General features: G+C 47.3%; 1 long non-coding RNA gene across 3 annotated transcripts; it reads left to right on the top strand.

The window, feature by feature from the left end:
• Positions 1-281: 281 nt before the first annotated feature.
• Positions 282-3035, top strand: LOC125510828. 3 transcript variants are annotated; one of them, XR_007284766.1, is made up of 4 exons: positions 792-1299; positions 1387-2242; positions 2633-2711; positions 2824-3035. It is a non-coding gene; the product is annotated as an uncharacterized LOC125510828 (long non-coding RNA). The 3 variants fall into 3 exon arrangements; XR_007284768.1 differs by having other exon boundaries at positions 282-1299; positions 1387-2717; XR_007284765.1 differs by having other exon boundaries at positions 284-1299; positions 1387-2711.
• Positions 3036-19315: the final 16280 nt, after the last annotated feature.

The following is a 19315-nucleotide window of genomic DNA, read 5'->3' as shown; positions in this document are numbered from 1 at the left end:
ATACAATTGATCCTTGTATGTTCTCGGGACATGGTCCACGGTCTCGGTACTTACGCAAGAATGATATCCACACACTCCAATTGATATGACATTTTATCAAGTGGACCAGAAAAAACTCCCGAGTCGGTCGTTTGTTGACTGATCTGCTTCTCCCTTTCATTTTAATTTTGACTTTGTTGTCCCTCAAACCGGCCCTTCACTTGCGTTTCCTGAAGCACCTGAAGCAGGGCTGGTTTAGAATAGTGGTCTGACGGCCAGTGGTTTGTTTCGCAGCGGTAGAGGAAGGGCCAAGCGAACAAAGGGCTGGCTCAAGGCGCGACGGTCGACGAGGCGGAGGCACAAGCGGCTCTCAGAACCGGTTATGGCAGCGTTGGGAGTGACATTGGTGAGGGCAACTTTACGCAGTGCCGCGGAACAGGGGCCTGCCCTTGGTGAGTGGCGACTCAAGGCCACGGACGGGCAATTCAGTGGAGTGGAGTAGGACAGCGACTCGCCGCCGAGGGCCGCGGCGTCTTGAGGCCACTCGAGTGAGGCGGTTTAGAGGTGCATCGGCAGCTGGCGGTTTGGCAACAGCCAAGGTCGAATGCGGCCGGCGGCTCGAGTTCGGCGAAATCACAGGGCGCTTCTAGGCGCAGTAGGAGCGACGGCGTAGTCCGGGTCGTGGCCAGCTCGGTCGACTCACTTCTGTATCCTCGCATCCAGGAATTAAGGTGTGCAAAAGATCCACTATAACAAAATAGGCATGTAGGGACGTTTTTGTGTCGACGCTTTTATCTACGTCTTATTATTCAAAATCGTTTGGTGCATAGGGACGATTTCTGAGGCGCAAAGGACATCGTCCCTTGGTTCCCATAGAAAAAAAAGGATTCCGGTGGTTCAAAATATCTTGCGCCACCACCACCATCCTAATCCCCCATCGTGCGAGATGGCCCAAAAAAGTAACTTCCATGGAAAAAGGGTGTGATCTCTGGCCTCTAAACCTAGCGCCGCCATGCCACACCGCTGCTCTCTGCCAAGATCCTGCTCCTCCTCACCCGGACTCGCTGTAGCAGGTCCACACCCCTCACCTGTCGGCCGCCAACTGTAGGCTCGGGGACCCGGGCCTCCAGGCGGTGGCCCAGCCCCACTCCGGCCACCTCGAGCTGCAGCTCCGGCACACCATGCACTCCGGCTGAAAGGAAGATGACGGGTGGTGGAGCGGGCAATGGAACTGGACATCGCCACCTCCTCCTACTGAGATCGTAGCGAGATACGACCCGACAGAAGGTAGAAGAGGAACAAGATCGACGAGGATGAAAGGTATTGATCAGTTAGGCGCTCGTTTATTTGTATGTTCGTTGTCCTTGTCGTTCAGACTTTGATTCAGATCCACCTTTCTGTATGTAGCTGTTTTATTTGTTCGCCCACGGCAACAATGTTATCAGAGACTTAATTAGTTTATATAATCCTCGGGGGGAAATTGTATGCCCCGGCGACGACTCCCACCCGGCCCTGCATTTGCTCGCCCGGCATCCTCTATCTCCAAGAACCCGACGTCTTGCGACCAAAAAAAAAAATCCAACAAGCGTCGTCAGCCATGTGAAGCTCGTTTCCATCAGGTAGGCTGTCCTCTTGCTTGACACTGTCGACTAGCAGCAAGGCGGCAAGTTCATTTATATGTGAGTCGATCTAATTTTTGTTTTAGTTTTTCTACCAATTCATCCCAAGTAAAAAATTGGAGCCGCTCCCTTGATGCGTACTTAATTGTGGAGGAGAATCTTGACATTGTACATTAGATTATCCTATTAAGATAGGACAACACTGCTTTGCCAGTTTTTTTCTAAACTCTCATCTGTTTACCGATTAAACATTTAGACTACCACTTCAATTTAGACTACTACATCAATTTACACATAGCTTTTTTCGTTGTTTGCTCCCAAATTATTGGCCCTCACGTTTGCAGGTGCTTGATAAAAAGCCTCTGATAATATCCTGATTGAATAGGATGGTCAGTGTTCTTAACACATTTTTCTTTTTCATGCAGTTAATAATAGTTGTTTATCAACTGTTAAATCACCTTCACCCCCTCCCCTCCCATAACTAAAATTAAGAGCTTTGTGCCCATGTTCTGACATTTCTTAGAATTAACATGGCTTCTACTCTAAACAGAGAGATCAACTCACACATGCAGTTTCTCACCTGCAGAAACTTTTCTCATGTTGTCTGATAAAGAGCACCGTGGATGGATATATTATCTTGTTTGGTAAGATTTAATCATATCTGATAATGTAAAACATCTGGGTCACGTGTGTTGCACTATGTCTCGAGCAGCTAAATGGTATCATTCTCGCTTATAATTATGTAGACATTGTGTTAGACTGAAGATTATTAATATGAACTACCATGAGAATTCAGTATTTTTATGGTAACCCATCCCCTTAACAAGCAGAGCTAGTATTAAGGCTTAGAGACTATTAGTGTCAACAACCACTAGAATTCAGTCCCTGTATGTTAAACTGCTTTTATTTCTTTACATATATACGCATTGTATGGTAAATACTTAGTTAATTGCTATTTTTCTAAGAAATACACTTCAAGCATTCTCATCTTGGACAATCTATCCATGACATAATGATTTTTCTTCTTTTTACAGTATGTATCTATACTTCATATGGGCACATGAAATCTACACGGCTAGATTGAACTTCTGCAGTGCATGTTTACTCACTGTGGTATATGTAATACTGTTCTTCTCTATTCTTATGGCTGTATGTTCAGCAAACGAAAACTTACTGATAAACGTTCAAATAAATTTATTTATATCTCATTGGGCTTTCTTCGCAGAAAAACTTCTATGTGCGGGATTTTAAGGCAGTTGCCACAAGGATACGCTAGAGAAGCAGAGAACACAAGGAGCTATTGTTCCATTATCAACATGTAGAAACTAAAAATCATATATGTTATTATCTCGTGCAACATGTAATTGTTTATAGGTGATGTGTACCATTGAGTTTGTAAACTACTACTACTCTGAGTAATACAATGTTATTATCTCGTGCCATGCCATACAAGTTTTGAATATTTTATGATATGTAAAAAAGAGTCCAATTATTTCATACGAGCAAGTAATTCTATTAAGTGTAATTGATTAGAAACATTTTATACAATAGGAAGTGGATATATACAGTTGCATCTAGCATGAATTTATCAAAGCATCCCTAGGGGTATAAAGATGTTCTCAGAATGTCTCGTATCCATGTTGACACGCTTTGTTAGGACGTCTTAAAACGTCTCATATCCCGTTTTGTAAGGACGCTCTTAAACCGTCTCATTTCCATGTAGACACGCTACCTCCGCATCTCATTGGTCTTTGAGACGCTCGTAAGACGCTTTACTGAGCGACTCTAAAATCTGCTAGAGATGATTTAGTGCGCCTTTAACACCTACATTTAGCGCCTCTACATGGCATTTTTGTTGTAGTGATCTTTATTTGCCTCAAGGTATTCAGACGCAAGTATCCTCGAATCGACTTGCTGCCGTTGCCAATTTACAACATCTTGAGTATAATCCTTCCTTGTCTCCAAGTGTACTGTCGGAATGCACATAATTAACAATCGTAGAGTCTTCTCTCTGAAGAATTCTTGGGTCAATTGTACACAAGCTTGAGCAACAGGCTCATGTTCGAGTGGCCATACAGAATACACCTGAAATCCCTTATATTTTTTGCTTAACTTTGCCATCTTCTTCTCCTCTCGCTTGGGATCAGCGCTGCGTGAACCGGTGTGGAGGTCGATGACTAGACACGGCGGTCACAGAGGCCAATACGGAGAGGTGAACCGGCAACACGGTCGGCGAGGTGGACCACGACGACTGAGGCAACTACTTTGGGCGGCTCTTGGCAGAGGTAGCGCTCGAGCGGTGGCTCCGGGCATTGACGGGAACCGCGGCGCTAGAAAGGGGGGCGCAGCGTCTATGGCGGCGACTGCTTGCCGGTGACTCGAGGTAGGCCGCGGTGGATGGTGGCTTGAAGTGGAGTCCGGCGGTGGCGACTCAACAGTGCCCTGTGCGGCTCCTTTGTGGAAGAAGCAGAGACGGCTAGCGAAAAAACTGAAATCTGAAGCGAAAAACATGGCAGCGGCAACTCTCCAGAATAATTCGACAACCGGATGGCGGATTAAGGCAATGCCAAGTGTGCAGAGACCCGCTCCTGTAACAGTTGAGACGGACGACGGAGTCCGGAGGTGAGTGCGAAGGTGAAGGCACGATGTAGCACAGCAGCGTGGTGCACAGCCGGCCGGGTGCGCGTGGAAGCATAAACCGGCAGGCGCCCGCGGCTGGAATTTTAACCGGCAAGGCGAGCTGGGCGGCTCGATGCAAGGGTGTCGTGATGGCCGCAGCAACAGTGGAACAAGTCCACGCCCATCTCAATCTCTAGCATGTTGACTTTGATGTGTGGTTGGGTGACCCAGAGCCGAGTTTCAGGCGGTAGTTTGAGCCACAGCGGTTAACGCGACGGCGGAGGCGGCAATTCAAGGCCGGCGATTCAAGGCGGGCGGTTTAAAGGGCCCCGAACGAGGAGAGGTGCCGTGGCAAGCCATCTCGGTTTGCAGCAACGAAGGCAGGCGGCACCGCGGAAGGAGAAACAAGCGAGGCGGAACTGCGTGATTCATCCATGCCGTAGAAGAGACGGAGTGATGACAGGTTGCGCGTCGCAGGTGACCCGGCCACGAAGCAGAGGGAATTGACGGTGACTCGCGGCGGCTCACAGGTGATCCGGTGAGATGTGGCGGTAGCGGCGGGTCAGAAGTGAAGTAAATCACTGTGCATCCGGTCAACTCGGATCAACGGTGACTCGCGGCGGCTCACAGCGGTGTTTTAGAGGTAAGTCGATGCGGTCGGAGGCGCGTTGGCGGAAGCTGAGGCAGATCGAAGTGGGGCCTGCGGCGGACTCGCGGCGACTCACGGCGTTTCAGAGGTAAGTCAACGCGGACAATCGGTTCATCACAACCGGTGCCAGAGGCGAGTGAGGCTGTAGGAGAACCAAGGCCGCAGGCCAATTTGTAGAAGTCCTCGGCAGCGGCGGGCAGAGAGGCGCGATGGCCGACCAGCTCAGATGCAGGGCGGTGGCCGTTCGACTGTAGGACTTGGTGGAGGCGAGTGGCAACCCGATGGGCCGATTCAGATGACGTCTGGATGAAGACAAGGGAGTCGTCCGTTCGTGCAGAGTCTAAACAAGCCAAGAGGGCAACGGGTCGCAGGGTGTCGCGGCAGGCCAACGGAAAGAGGTAAAAGCACCAGGAGTCCTACAACTTATTTTCAATGTGATAGTTTAGTCCTACAACTTGAAAAATGACCCTACCCAGTCCCTGAACTTGCTCAAGATGTGCAAAACTAGTCCTGCCGAATCAGAGAGCGCCATGTGGACTCGTGGGTGCGCACCCGATCAGCCCGTGCTGTTTTGCAAATAACCCCCTGGAGTTGCTCCCAATCAACCCGCACTACCAGCACCAGAGCACCTGAATTTATTAACCGCATTTAATCTATCGAGGGGGGAACTCCTGTGGCCTATCGCAACTCATTCTTCTCCATCCTTGTCTCTGTCGGCGCTGGAGCGGCCGTTGCTGACGTCAGCAACAATGGCTGCCTCGCCGGAGCAGTTCCGCGGAGATGTGCCGCCTCCGTCGGCTCATCTGGTCCGGCCGCCTGCAGTCATTCCTCCAGACTATGGTGAGCTCCTCCGAATTGCATCTTCTCTCTTTGTTCCATTTCTTGATTGTGCCGGCCACAGTACGACCTCGTACGGCGGATCCGTGCGCTTGGGGAAGCTGATTCAAGCTTGTTAGTTGCTTCGATCTAGCCAAGTGGCAATCCTATCAAGTGCGCTTGGGGTTATGAGCGATGCATTTAGTGTAGGGTTTACTCTTCGTCGGTATGGGTTTGGTGAAGAAGGTGTGGTTTTTGCATGAAGCTAGGGTTATGAGCTACGTTCTACTTCTTGTGTGAGATTGATATGTTGTGTTCTGTACTGTGCATTGGGTTACCATGCTATGGTTTTGGTGAAGTAGATATAATAAATCAGTAAACTGACATAACAAATCAGTAAACTGACATAACAAATCAGTAAACTGACATAACAAATCAGTAAACTGAAACAATGTTCAGTTAACCAAAGAAATACTCACTTCACTGAATCTACATTCAGATAACTGAATAATAGTTAAGTTCAACAGAAAAGCAATTCAGTTAACTGGCAGAGCATTGATAATCCAAATTCACTTAATCAAATTCAAATAACATAGTGCATGCTTGTTGATTGCAGCAAATAGTACAGTGCATCTGGATACAGGGCATCAAAGATAACCCAAATTAACTAAACAAGTCCACTGATAATCATTAACTAAACAAGTCCAGATGATCACTCAAATTCATCTAGCAGCTCCCTAACCTTCCTTATCTTGCACTTGGTGTCCTCTTTATGCTTGAACAGGTCACCAATCATATACTCTAGCTTCTTAATCTCTTTCTTCAACACATCCCTTTCTTCCTTCAATTTGTCCCTCTCTTGCTTCATCTCATCCCTCTCTTTCTCTGCCTTAGCCCTGACCACCTGATGAATGTTGGTCACTGATTTGTCAGCCATTCTCTTCTTCTCAAGTTCTAGCTTTAGGTCAGACAGAGCTAGCCTTGTGTTGCCCAATTCAGTAATTGCCTGCTCTTTGTCAGCCACCATCTTAGCAAAATCAAGTTTAAAAGCCCTCACGTCTTTTTCCATGGCTTCCTTCTCTTTCACAACCCTAACATTTTCTTCAGCCTGAACAACAGCTTGCCTAATCCTGGATGTGACCTCATCTTCATACATGCCCCAGATCCTAGCTAGACTGGTCCTCAATTGTGGAGGCCACTCTGGGTCAACCCAATGCACATAGGGGCATTTAGGCCCATCCTAAAATTGGTGAGGAGATTCATAATTCAGTTAACTGAAGAAAACACTGAATCAAAATGCAGTTAACTGGACAAAACTAAGTTAACTGAATCAAAATTCAGTTAACTCACTGAATCAAGTTTCAACATGTCTGTTTGCACAAAAATACATATTTGAACAACTAAAATAAACTAAATGGCACAACAGATCAAGTTCAATATCAAATGAACTAGTACTACAGCACTACCATCTCAATCTACAACTACCAACATGTACTAACCTTTTGTGCACAACCCAGAAATCTTCTTCCACTGTCAACAGACTCAAATGCAACAAACTTCTCACACACTGCTTGGTGCTCACACCTATTAGGTAGATCTACAGCAAGGCCTGCCCAATCGGTGCTCTCAATGGTGCGAGGAACCTAAAACAAAATCTGGTAAGAAATCGCATTTTTTAGAAACCGTAGATGCTCATTTGAACCTGGACAGGATCTCACCCGACTGGTGACTTTGTCGCCACTTGACGCGTACGAGCTCGATCCGGAATCACTCCATGAAACCATGGCCGCTAGCTTGCTTGGCGGCTGCGGCGGGCTGGACGGCGGCAAAGAGCTGCGGCGTCGAGCAGAGGAGCAAAGCAAGAAAACAGAGAGGGGAGTGAGCAGCGGGTTGTCTGGATCGGGGGGAGGGGGGGCAGACCGTGGTCTCCTTTAATTAATTCAGGTGAAATGGTGGTAGTGCGGGTTGATTCCAAGCAACGGCAGGGGGGTCTTTGCAAAATGCGACGCGGTGACCGGGTGCGCACCCACGAGTCCACATGGCAAGCTCAGATTCGTCAGGACTTGATTTGCACATCTTGAGCAAGTTCAGGGACTGGGTAGGGTCATTTTTCAAGTTGTAGGACCAAACCATCACATTGAGAGCAAGTTCTAGGACCCCCAGTGCTTTTAACTCCAACGGAAACACAGCGGCAGGGCGGCCCAACCCGGCCGCAAGCGGCAGAGTCCGAATCCAAAACTCCCTCCACTTTCTTGCCGGGTCGTATTTTGCTTGGACTTTTTCTTCGTCTTCCTTATTCTGACTCGGATCATCGCATGTGTGAAGCTGAGAGTACTAGTCTGTGGTACTCACTTGATCACCTGACAGAACGAGGCCGGCTCTCAGGCAGCGACTTAGCGAGACAGGGTGCTGCAAAGGTAAAACCGGCGCTGTGGTCTGAAGCCAGGGCGACTCGGAAACGTCTCACAAGCGGCGACTTGGCGGCAGTAGTAAATCGCAACAGAGGCGAGGCGAGTCAGACAGGTGGACTTGCCTCTTCTCTGGGTTACACCTCGGTGGCTCAGCATTAGCAAAAAGATCATAACCTTAATTTCCTTGAATCTTAAATCCAGCAGACTATAACCCTGGACTGATGAACTCGGAGTTGAGTTGGAACCATATGCGCCGGCTTTTCATCCGATTTTTTTTGCAAATTTCTCGATCCTTGGGAGAGATCCCTCCAAGAACTCAACACCATCGTGTGCGGGCCCCATGGTGGGCGCCAACTGTCGTGGAATTGTCACGGCAGATGTCCTAGTGTGAGGACTTAATCGTGAGGCCAACGCATCTACGTGGTAGCTTGAGAGGGATTGAGCGGAATCGAGAGACGCAACACAAGACAAGTATTTAGACAGCTTTGGACCCCGGGAAACATCATCCGGTAATAGTCCTACATGCTGTTTGTGGCTAGATCTCATTATGATCATGAGGAAGTCGCCGTAAACCGGCTCTCCCAGTTAACCCTAACCCTTAAGATTGTTTCCTCTTACTTGTCCCACTTTGGGGAGCCCTGCCCCTCCTTATATAAGTTGAAGGGGTGGGTTACATGTAGAGTCCAACTCGGACTTAAGACTTAACTATTATAACTTCTCTTCTTGGGCTTCTTAACATCTTGGGCTTCATAACGTCTCGGGCTTCATAACTCCTGGCAACCCAGTTACTACTGCCTGCCCGGGAGTTAACTGGTGCCGGTTTAAGATGGTCTGCCGGGAGTTAACTGGTGCCAGTTTAAGAATGTCTGCTGAGTTATCATCTGACTTAACTCCTATCTTAACTATCAGCCGGTTTAACAACCGGTCGGTTTACCGTCTGGGTTAACTGCCTGTTTTACCCGTCTGTCTTAACTGTCAGCCTGTTTACCGTCTGACTTAACACCAATTGGTTTACCACCTGCCTTAACACCCGTCGGTTTACCACCTACTTTAACACCTGCCGGTTTACCACCTGCTTTAACACCTGCCGGTTTACCACCTGCTTTAACACCTACCGGTTTACCACCTGCTTTAACACCTGTTGGTTTACTAAGTCCCAGCCGGGTTATAACACCGGCCGGATCATACCGCGGGGTATATCCCTGACTTTAGTGTGTCATGCATGTTGTAGAGCTATCATATGTCTCCCGTCATTTATTTCTCACCGACCTGCTATTTGCTACCTTTACACTGTACTAATTGTGCACACACTTCACCCATACTCACATTATTGTTTTTTTATGCATGGGTATTTCAGACTTTGACGCAGTGTTGATGAATGCAGAAAAGAAAAGACAGAAGTCGCTCCAGTGTAATTCGAAGATAAGCACTAAGCGTTTCAGCGCTCTAATGGGTGCAGTGTCAGCAGTTGGAGACAGTAAATGTAGCTCTACAGTTGATGATCTCAATTGCCACACACAATGTAACATCCCAAATTTTCAATTTGGAATGTTATACGTAGATCATTCTTGCATATCATATTTTATTGCATTTCGTCTCGTGATCCTTGAAATCCTAAGCAACTCAAGGACCCTCGGAGAGACTTGGGGATTTCCCCGGGTTTCAAATTTGATTTTTATCAAATTTCGAAACGAGGATTTTGGTTTTAATTATTTTTCTCTCCGAAAATATTTCATATTAATATATGAGAGGAGATAATATGACTTCTCCAAACAAATGAAATATTGGAGGAAAAATATCAGAATCAATTTTGCTTTTATTTGGATTTTATTTGCAATTTTAGTTGCATTAGAAAAATTGCATGTTTTCAAAATTGCATTTTAGGGCCAAGAAAATGTTCATCTCGTTCTAAATATTTTATTTAGATGGAGAAAATTTGTTTTGGCATTTTTAGAATTTTATTTTATTTTCTAGGATTTTTCTAAGTTTCAGCGGAATTATTTAAAAAACGCGCCAAGGCCTAGCTGGGCCGAAGCCCAGCGCCGGCCCACCTCACCCCACGCCGCCGTCTCCTAGCGGGAGACCGCGCCGCCGCCACCACCGAACCGGAGTCCGGCTCGGACTCCGTTCCCTGCGTCGTGCCCCTCCCCCAAGGCACCGACCCCCCTCTTTAAAAGCCGACCTCGCTGCCCCTGGAGCCGCCACCCCCCCCGCCGCAAGCCGCCGCGCCGCCCGTCGCCGCTGCCGCGCCGCCTCACCGCCCCTTTGCCGCTGCCACGCCGCCCCTCGCCACGAGCCGCCGCCGCCGCCTGTTGCCCGCGCCGCCGCCGCCCCACGTTGCGCCGCCCCTCGTCGGAGCCGCGGCCGTGCCGGACCTCGCCAGAGGTTAGCACCGTTCGTTTTTTTAGAAAACCGGTTCGGTTTTTGTTAGAAAACCCTAGTCGTTTTTTTTCGATTCGCCATTTTTCGGTTTTTCTGTTTAGTGGACGTTCGTTTTTAACGAACGGTTTTCGCTCATTAGTTACAGATAACGAACGCTCGTTCGTTAGCCTGTTCGTCAGTTTTCTTTTATCGGATTTGAAAGTGCGTTATATCGACTAGAGGGAGGGTGAATAGGCGATTTTTATGAAAGTCTTCAAAACGTGGAAGTTATGAAGACAAACGATAGAAATAAACCTATTACCCTGCAGCGGAAGGTAGACTACACTAGGTAAGCCATAGTCAAGTATTCAATAGAGTGAAAGCACAATGACTAATAGCAGCAATGTAGTAAGGATCATGTAGGAAGATATTGTGAAGCCACATAGAACACGCAGTCACTCAGTGAAGACAAAAGATAGTGCGAACATACAATGACTTCACAAGGAGTAACAATAAGTAAAGGGAAGGGAAGATGAAACCAGTGACTCGCTGAAGACAATGATTTGTTGGACCAGTTCCAGTTGCTGTGACAACTGTACGTCTGGTTAGGGCGGCTAGGTATTTAAACCTTAGGACACACAGTCCCGGACACCCAGTCCTGAACACGCAGCTCAGGACACCCAGTCCTCACTGTATTCCCCTTGAGCTAAGGTCACACAGACCTCGCCCAATCACTCTGGTAAGTCTTCAAGGTAGACTCCCAAACCTTCACAGACTTCGTTCACCGGCAATCCACAATGTCTCTTGGATGCTCAGAACGCGACGCCTAACCGGCTGGAGGATGCACAGTCCTCAAGTGTAATAAGTCTTCAGATCACACAGACAACAAGACTTAAGTGATGCCTAATTCTCTTTGGCTCTGGGTGGTTAGGGCTTTATCCTCGCAAGGAATTCTCTCTCAAAGGCTTCGAGGTGGGTTGCTCTCAAACGACAAAAGCCGTACTCTAAATCTGAGCAGCCAACCGTTTATGGTTGTAGGGGTGGGCTATTTATAGCCACTTGGCAACCCGACCTGATTTGTCCAAAATGACCCTGGGTCACTAAGGAACTGACACGTGTTCCAACGGTCAGATTTCAAACTCACACGGCAACTTTACTTGGGCTTCAAGCAAAGCTGACTTGCCCGACTCTGGACAAGATTCGCTCTCAAAGTCTTCACTCGAAGACATAGGTTTTGTTTAAGCATCACTTCATTCATTCTGACTGGTTCTCTTGGACCGCACTTAACAGTACGGTGGTTCCTATGACTCAACACAGAAGAAAGAGAACTACGAAAGATCTAAGTCTTCGAGCTCCATAGGCTTCATGTGGTGTCTTCTCTTGTCATAGTCTTCAATGTGAATATCTTCATATACCACCTTTGACTTCAATGTCTTCATACATTTTTAGGGGTCATCTCTGGTAGGAAAACCGAATCAATGAGGGACTTCTACCTGTGTTATCCTGCAATTCTCACAAACACATTAGTCCCTCAATTAGGTTTGTCGTCAATACTCCAAAACCAACTAGGGGTGGCACTAGATGCACTTACAATCTCCCCCTTTTTGGTGATTGATGACAAACTAGTTGAAGTTTTCAACGGGGAATATAATCTGTGAAATTGTAAAGGATAAGGAATTGTCTTCATAAGTTGCAAGGGCTCCCCCTGAAGATGTGCATATAAGTAATTTTCTTTTGGAATGCAAATGCACATGGCAGGTTGTACTTGTGGAGATCCACTTCAACTTATGATGACAATCCACTATGCATGTGAAAGTATATGAAGATAATGACATGCATAATGGAAAATGGACGTCTGCAGAATGGAAAATGCACATGCGGAATTTATCATCACAACACAAGGTGGCAAATAAGTAGCAGACGACCATCGAGTTTAAGTGTTACAACTCAAAGAACCAAATATAAAGCAAAACGAGAGTTGTAAGCACGAAGCAAAATATAAAGCACCCGCTCATATGGACCCGCTTGAAGACTATCAACCTCATATGCTTCTCCCCCTTTTGTCAGTAAGGACCAAAAAGGTTTGAAGGCATAGAGCATCTACTCGTTCCTATGAGGAGTAGGTGAAGCAGCAGGGTCGTTGGTTGTGTTTGGCGGTGCTGAAGAGCTTGGAGCAGAGTCGAAGCGTGCTGAAGGAGGTGGCGGTGAAGTAGCATCGTCTTCATCCTCGATTACTCTGGCATTCACAGTTGCAGCAGAGGAAGAGAACTCAGAGTCTTCAAGGGATGGAGTTCGTCGCAGCACTGCCCTTCGAGGAGGTGTGGAGTCAAACTTGAATCGCTCAGTGAAACCATCCTCTTGAAGATCATCTTCAGAACACATCAGTGTTATCCCTTTCCATGTGCGGCGAGAGGTTTCATGGGCAACAAAAGCATTCTTGGTGGCAAGATTGCGAATGCAATTAACATCCACCAAGAGGCTTTGCATCTGACGCTTCAGCCAGTCATGATGCCTATCCTGTTTCTGATGAAGAGCCACAAGAAGCTCTCGGCCATTGAGAACACGAGTGCGCTTCTTGGGTCATGGAGCAGTTGTACTGTCAGTGGCTTCAGTGAGAGAAGGATGCGGTGCACGTGTAGTGCCAGCCAAACGATACACACGAGTTACGGCTTCAACGCCTTCAACATTCTGAGTGAAACTTTGATGCTCTGCATTCTGAAGACTGAGAGGTTCCTTGGCAGGCTCAGGATAGATGGCTTCAATAGACATATCCACATCAGGCAAAAAGATCTGATGGTTGCGGGCCGAGGGCTGATATGAGATAGCGGAGTGAAGTTTGTTCAGCCGCATCACCCAAGGGGCGTAGAACTTCAAACCAAACAGATCAAAGCCAGATGCAGCAAGTTGGCGAATGAAGAAATCCTGTGTATTGAAGCATTTTCCATGAAGAATGTAGAAGACCAAAGTCTTCATTGCACCTTCCAGCTTGGCATGGGGAGAATGTCCTTTGATTGGCCAGAGAGTTCACCTTATGATGTGATAAATGGTTCTTGGCAGATACTCAAGGTCTTCAACGAAGAACTCCGTGGGATAAGCAGCATCTTGGGGCAATGGCTTCATCATACTGAGCATCTGACTCATATTAGGTTCAGTCTTCTGAAAGGTGCTCTCAATAGCTTCACTATGAAGCTGACAGCCATGCTCGTAGAGATCGCCAGGAGTGGGTAAACCAGTGAGCTCAATGATGTCAAAGGCTTTGGCTTCGTGATGAACGTTTCCTGTCATCCACTCCAGGACCCAAGTCTTCGGATCTCTGCTATACCCGCGGATGTGAAGTGTGGCATAGAATTGGAGCAGCAATTCTTCATTCCAATGCTCTTGGTCAGTGACGAACGACAGCAGTCCAACCTCTTTGAAGCAATCCAGAGCTTCTTCCAGACAGGGCAGACCAGCTATTGCTTCAATGTCAAGGCGCTTGTGTGGGAAGATGCGACCTTGGTTGTAAAGAACGCATGAGTAATAGCTTCGCTGCGGATAACTCCAGAACCGATCAGATGATATTCTTTCCCTGGAGTAGGGGTTCCTGGAGCTGTTGAGGAATGTGTTGTCTGCTCTGAAGCCATTGATATTGAAGGAGCCAGGTGCTAATGCAGGACCTGGGAACCTTGGCAATCTTGGGATTGGCTTCTGTACCTGAGGCCTGTGCTCAACATGATAGTCGAACTGGGGACTGGCAGCAGACTCAGGAACAGAAGTGGCGGGATCAGTGGCTTCGCTGACTTCTGGTGCTTTTGTTGGTGAGGGCTCCACATTAGCTTTAGCCATGACAGCGTTAGTGGCTTCAGTGGTGTTGGTGGTGGCAGCCGCAAGATTTTCAATCACGTTCTCCTCGAGAACTGCTTCTTGGTGGGACAGGGGAGTAGCAGCTTGTGGTACTTCTTCTTCATTGGCTGATGAGCTGGAATGTGTTCAGCAGTTTTAGCTTCAGACGCAAAGACTTGAGGCCTTGGACCTTTGCGAAGCCTGCGCAACACGGGCGACGCCTGTGGAGTTTGTGTTGGCTGGGCCTCAAAGTCTTCTTCCTCTTGTGGGCGATCCGCCCATGAAGCATCCTGTGCAATTGGCGTTAGTGGACGACCTATGCTGATGAGTTCGCTGTGCGTTAGCACAGGCGATGATACCTGTTGGTGTTCTAGCTGAGGAAGGGATGCATCATCTTCAACATGGTCATGATGACCAATGTCTTCAGCAGCAATGGGATCAGCTGCTGGAAAGTCTTCAGCTTCATGAGCCTCTGTGAAAGCAGGCTCATGGACAGCCAGTTGACATTCTTGTGGATCGGCGTCGGGGTGAACCATGGAAATGGGTTCAACAATTAAGGGCTCTGTGGGAGCAGGCCGTTCCTTCTTGGTCTTTCTTTTCTTCTTGGCGGGGACAGTAGCAGAGGCTTCAGGATGTTTTCTCTTCCTTGCTTCAGCCTCAGCAGTCCTGGTCTTCTTCAGTTCTGAAGTGGTTGACCTGGCCTTTGGCTTCGGGCCAGTCATGCTAGTTGGGTAGACAAGGGGATCTGCCTCCTGCCTTGGTGCTTTAGGTTCAGCCATAGCGGGCTTCTTCTGCTTCTTGGCAGCCATCCTGGGGTCGATGCCAGGACGCCCAAGGGCCTTGCGCTTCTCAGCCTCATTGTAGGCTTGCACACACCTATCAGCTAGGACCTTCATGCGCTCACGAGAACCCTGAGCTTCTGCACGTTTCTTTAGAAAGGCCTCCTTGAGCTCGTGCAGCATAATCTTGAAATTCTTCACGTCTTGCACGCTGAGCTTGGCCATATGCTTCTTGAACTGAGATTTCTCAAAGTCAATCTTCTGCCTCAGTTCAACAATGCGCTGGGCGATAGCTAACTCTGAAGCAATGGCGCCATGGAAGGTGACACTGAGGCCAATGGGTAGTTGGAGATCATCGAAGCTGATGTTTGGCGTGTCAAACCATTCATCAATGAAGTTGTGAATGACTGTTACATCAAAGAGAGGCAGATCATTGAAGATTTAGCTTCTTCTTTGCTCTTGATGAGTTGCTCAAGAGCGTCATCTGCAAGATCTTCATCACTTGACAGATCAATGGCATCATTGCGCAGAATGGCAGCAGCTGTTAGCTCTTGGCCGGTGTGTGGCAGAGGCATCTTGACCTTCTGGGGCTTGGAGATGCGTGATAAATCTTCGGACTGCACACTATCTTCAGGAGGTGCAGTTGCCAGTGGATTCACCCGTGAGATTTTTGGTGAAGGGGCATGCTTTGAAGCTTTAGGCTTCTTCAACTTCTTTGGCTTCGGTGCTGCAGGCACTTCATCTGATTCAGCGTCAGATGCAGGCTCATTCACTGCAGTCCCTTGAACCAAGATATGGGTGATGAGGCCTTCAAGGTTGTAGACAGGACTGACGGCATTGGGTTCTGCATCTCGTGTGCCATCAGCCCTTGGAGCTGAGGGACCATGGTTGAAGTCTAGTCCCAATGTCTTCTTGTTTTGCTTCACTGAGTTCTGGGCAAACTGGAAGTTGCGCTTGAACAGAATGTCGTCACGACACCATAGTAGTGACGATGGGTGTGCATCAGCAGGCTGTGGCCCACGGACCATGCAGGGATAGAAGCCTTGTTCAATGGCTTCATCTCTGGACCTGGGTTGAAGATTCTTGTATAGGATGTCTCCCCACGGTCTCTTGATGGCATTTTTCTCAGCATATTCCTGGGTTACAAATCGGTATTTGAACCATTGTTCTGCCCAATATCTTCGAATCCATTGGATTCGGGTCTTGCGCTGATTGTAATCCTCTTCAGGATCTGTCTTGTACAGTTTTGAGAGGTCATCTGGCAGATCTCTAGATGTTTCTCCACGACGCTTTCTTCCACCCTTCCTTGCTGATTTCTCTGAAGCCATGAACTTTAAACTGAAAGGCTTCAAAACGTTCAAAGGCTTCAAAGATTTTCGCTTGCTGGACAAACAGGAACTTGCTTCGGGAGAATTTATATGATGCTGTAAGAATTCTGCAAATGAATGCAGACTATGAGAACCAAGGGATTCTCCCACGGACATGTACCTGTGACAGCATTAAGGTGCGAGGGAAGGGGAAGAGGTCATATGCATTCTCAGAAGATTTTGAATATAAATCAGTTTAGAAGACATTGACCTCATCGTGCGAAGACATTCACTCATAGATAAGGAGTTGGTTCCAGATTTGTACGAATCCAGAGATCAATACAAGTGAGGAATCTAACTACTTTGTGAAGCATAAGTGAATATACTAGGCATGTTATGAGATGCAGTATGAGAGAGATCTAACTTGTGTGAATAGGAACTGCTTGTGGTAGAACGTGACAAAGCCATAGGATCAACGGTGCCGTAAAAAGGAAGTTTTATTTACCACACTAAGAACTGCTAGACAGAGTAGAAGATGAGGCCAAGCGGTTCGATCTTCCATGCCCTAACTTGGCGACGGAGGACACCTACGGCGACGGTGGAGAGGACGATGTCCGCGGTCGGCGTGAAGACGGCGTCGGAGAGGTTGCGGCAGCGAAGCGCTTCGTCGCCGGCGTCGTCGAGGGCTAGCGGTGGCGCTAGGGTTCGTGCGAGAGTGGAAGAAGAGATAATGACCGCCGTGAAATGTGTATTTATAGGTACAGGGGCGGCACTGCATTATTACACAGGTGCCCCTGGCGATTCGCATCTGAGGAACACGTGGCCATCATGCAGAATTTTGGGGTTTATTCCACGTCCCACGCACGCCTGGATTGCCGGGTGGTCGTTCCTACTTATCCGGGTTTCATGTGGAGGAATGAGCATTGAAAGTGGACTTAAGGTTTGTCTTTGTATCTTCTGCTGACAAGGACGCAGAGAAGACATTCGACAGTTTCAATAGAATGCATATGATTTGGAGAGATAGAGTTTGAGATAGATAGCATAGAGAGGTTAGAGTCCGATCACATTCACTTAGTTCAAAAGATTCAACAAGAAGACATAGCTATAAGTGAATGCTGTAGAGGACAGAACACTAGTATATATATAATCAACATAGTGAAGATAATCATGAAGACATGTTGAGATTGAAACCAAACCAAATGTGAATACATAGCAAGGTAACGCCATGAGTGAAACACTTCAAAATAGAATATTTGGTGGTGGCGTTACCCACCGTATAGGAAATATTAGACCCATACATGGCGCACAATTATCGTGGCGCTCCGAATTCAAATTCCACATTAATGTATTCACACTTAGAATGTATGTCTTCATTGATTGAAGATATACTTTACTTCGTGTGTTGCACATCTAAGTCATCAATATGCATAAGGGTTAGGATGTGTGCTTGATCACAGGACATTTGAGGATTCCAGGATATTTAGCTCACACCGTAACTTGCAAAATCTCTTCTCATCCAAGGGCTTGGTGAAGATATCTGCCAATTGCTCTTCAGTGTTGACGTGTATGATATCAATATCTTCCTTCACAACATGATCTCTGAGAAAGTGATGACGAATTTCAATGTGCTTTGTCTTCGAGTGCTGAACTGGGTTGTTGGCAATCTTGATGGCACTTTCGTTGTCGCAGTAGAGTGGCACTTGCTTCAGATGAATGCCATAGTCCTTGAGCGTTTGCTTCATCCATAGAAGCTGAGCGCAGCAAGACCCAGCAGCAATGTATTCAGATTCAGCAGTGGAGAGAGATACACAGTTCTGCTTCTTTGAAGACCAACATACAAGTGATCGTCCTAGAAAGTGACATGTGCCTGATGTAGACTTGCGATCAACTTTGTCACCAGCATAATCAGCATCCGAGAATCCAACCAGATCAAACTCTGAGCCCTTTGGATACCATAATCCTAGAGTTGGGGTGTGAGCCAAATATCGAAGAATTCGCTTCACAGCTAAGTGATGCGACTCCTTTGGTGCCGCTTGGAATCGAGCACACATGCAAACACTAAGCATAATATCTGGCCTAGATGCACATAGATAAAGTAAAGAACCAATCATGGAGCGGTATACCTTTTGATCGAACTCTTTACCATTGTCGTCAGGACCCAGATGATGCTTGGCTGGCATTGGCGTCGTGAAGCCTTTGCAGTCTTGCATACCGAACTTCTTCAGGCAATCTTTGAGATACTTCTCTTGAGATATGAAGATGTCGTTGTGTTGCTGTCGTATTTGAAGACCGAGAAAGAACTTCAGCTCTCCCATCATAGACATTTGATATTGCTCTTGCATCATATATCCAAACTCTTCATTGTACTTCTGATTGGTGCAGCCGAAGATAATGTCATCCACATATATTTGGCACACAAACAGTTCACCATCATATGTCTTCATGAAGAGAGTGGGGTCGAGAGAACCAGGTATGAAGCCTTTGCTCTTCAGGAAGTATTTGAGTGTGTCATACCAGGCCCGAGGGGCTTGTTTGAGGCCATACAGTGCCTTGTTGAGCTTGTATACCATGTCAGGATGTTTTGGATCTTCAAAGCCAGGAGGTTGTGCAACATACACTTCTTCAATCTTGCCATTGAGGAAGGCGCTCTTCACATCCATTTGATAAAGAAGTATGTTGTGATGATTTGCATAGGCCAGCAGTATGCGTATGGCTTCAAGTCTAGCCACAGGAGCAAATGTTTCATCGAAGTCAATGCCTTCCACTTGAGTATATCCTTGAGCAACGAGACGAGCTTTGTTTCTGACAACTTGACCATGCTCATCTTGCTTGTTGCGGTATATCCATTTGGTGCCTATTATGTTGTGCTTCCGAGGATCGGGACGCTTGACCAGTTCCCATACATTATTCAGCTCAAACTGTTGAAGCTCGTCTTGCATAGCTTGAATCCATT

The sequence above is a fragment of the Triticum urartu genome, chromosome 1, assembly GCF_003073215.2.
Source record: "Triticum urartu cultivar G1812 chromosome 1, Tu2.1, whole genome shotgun sequence".
Lineage (NCBI taxonomy): Eukaryota > Viridiplantae > Streptophyta > Magnoliopsida > Poales > Poaceae > Triticum > Triticum urartu.
This window is presented reverse-complemented; position numbering and strand designations above follow the sequence as displayed.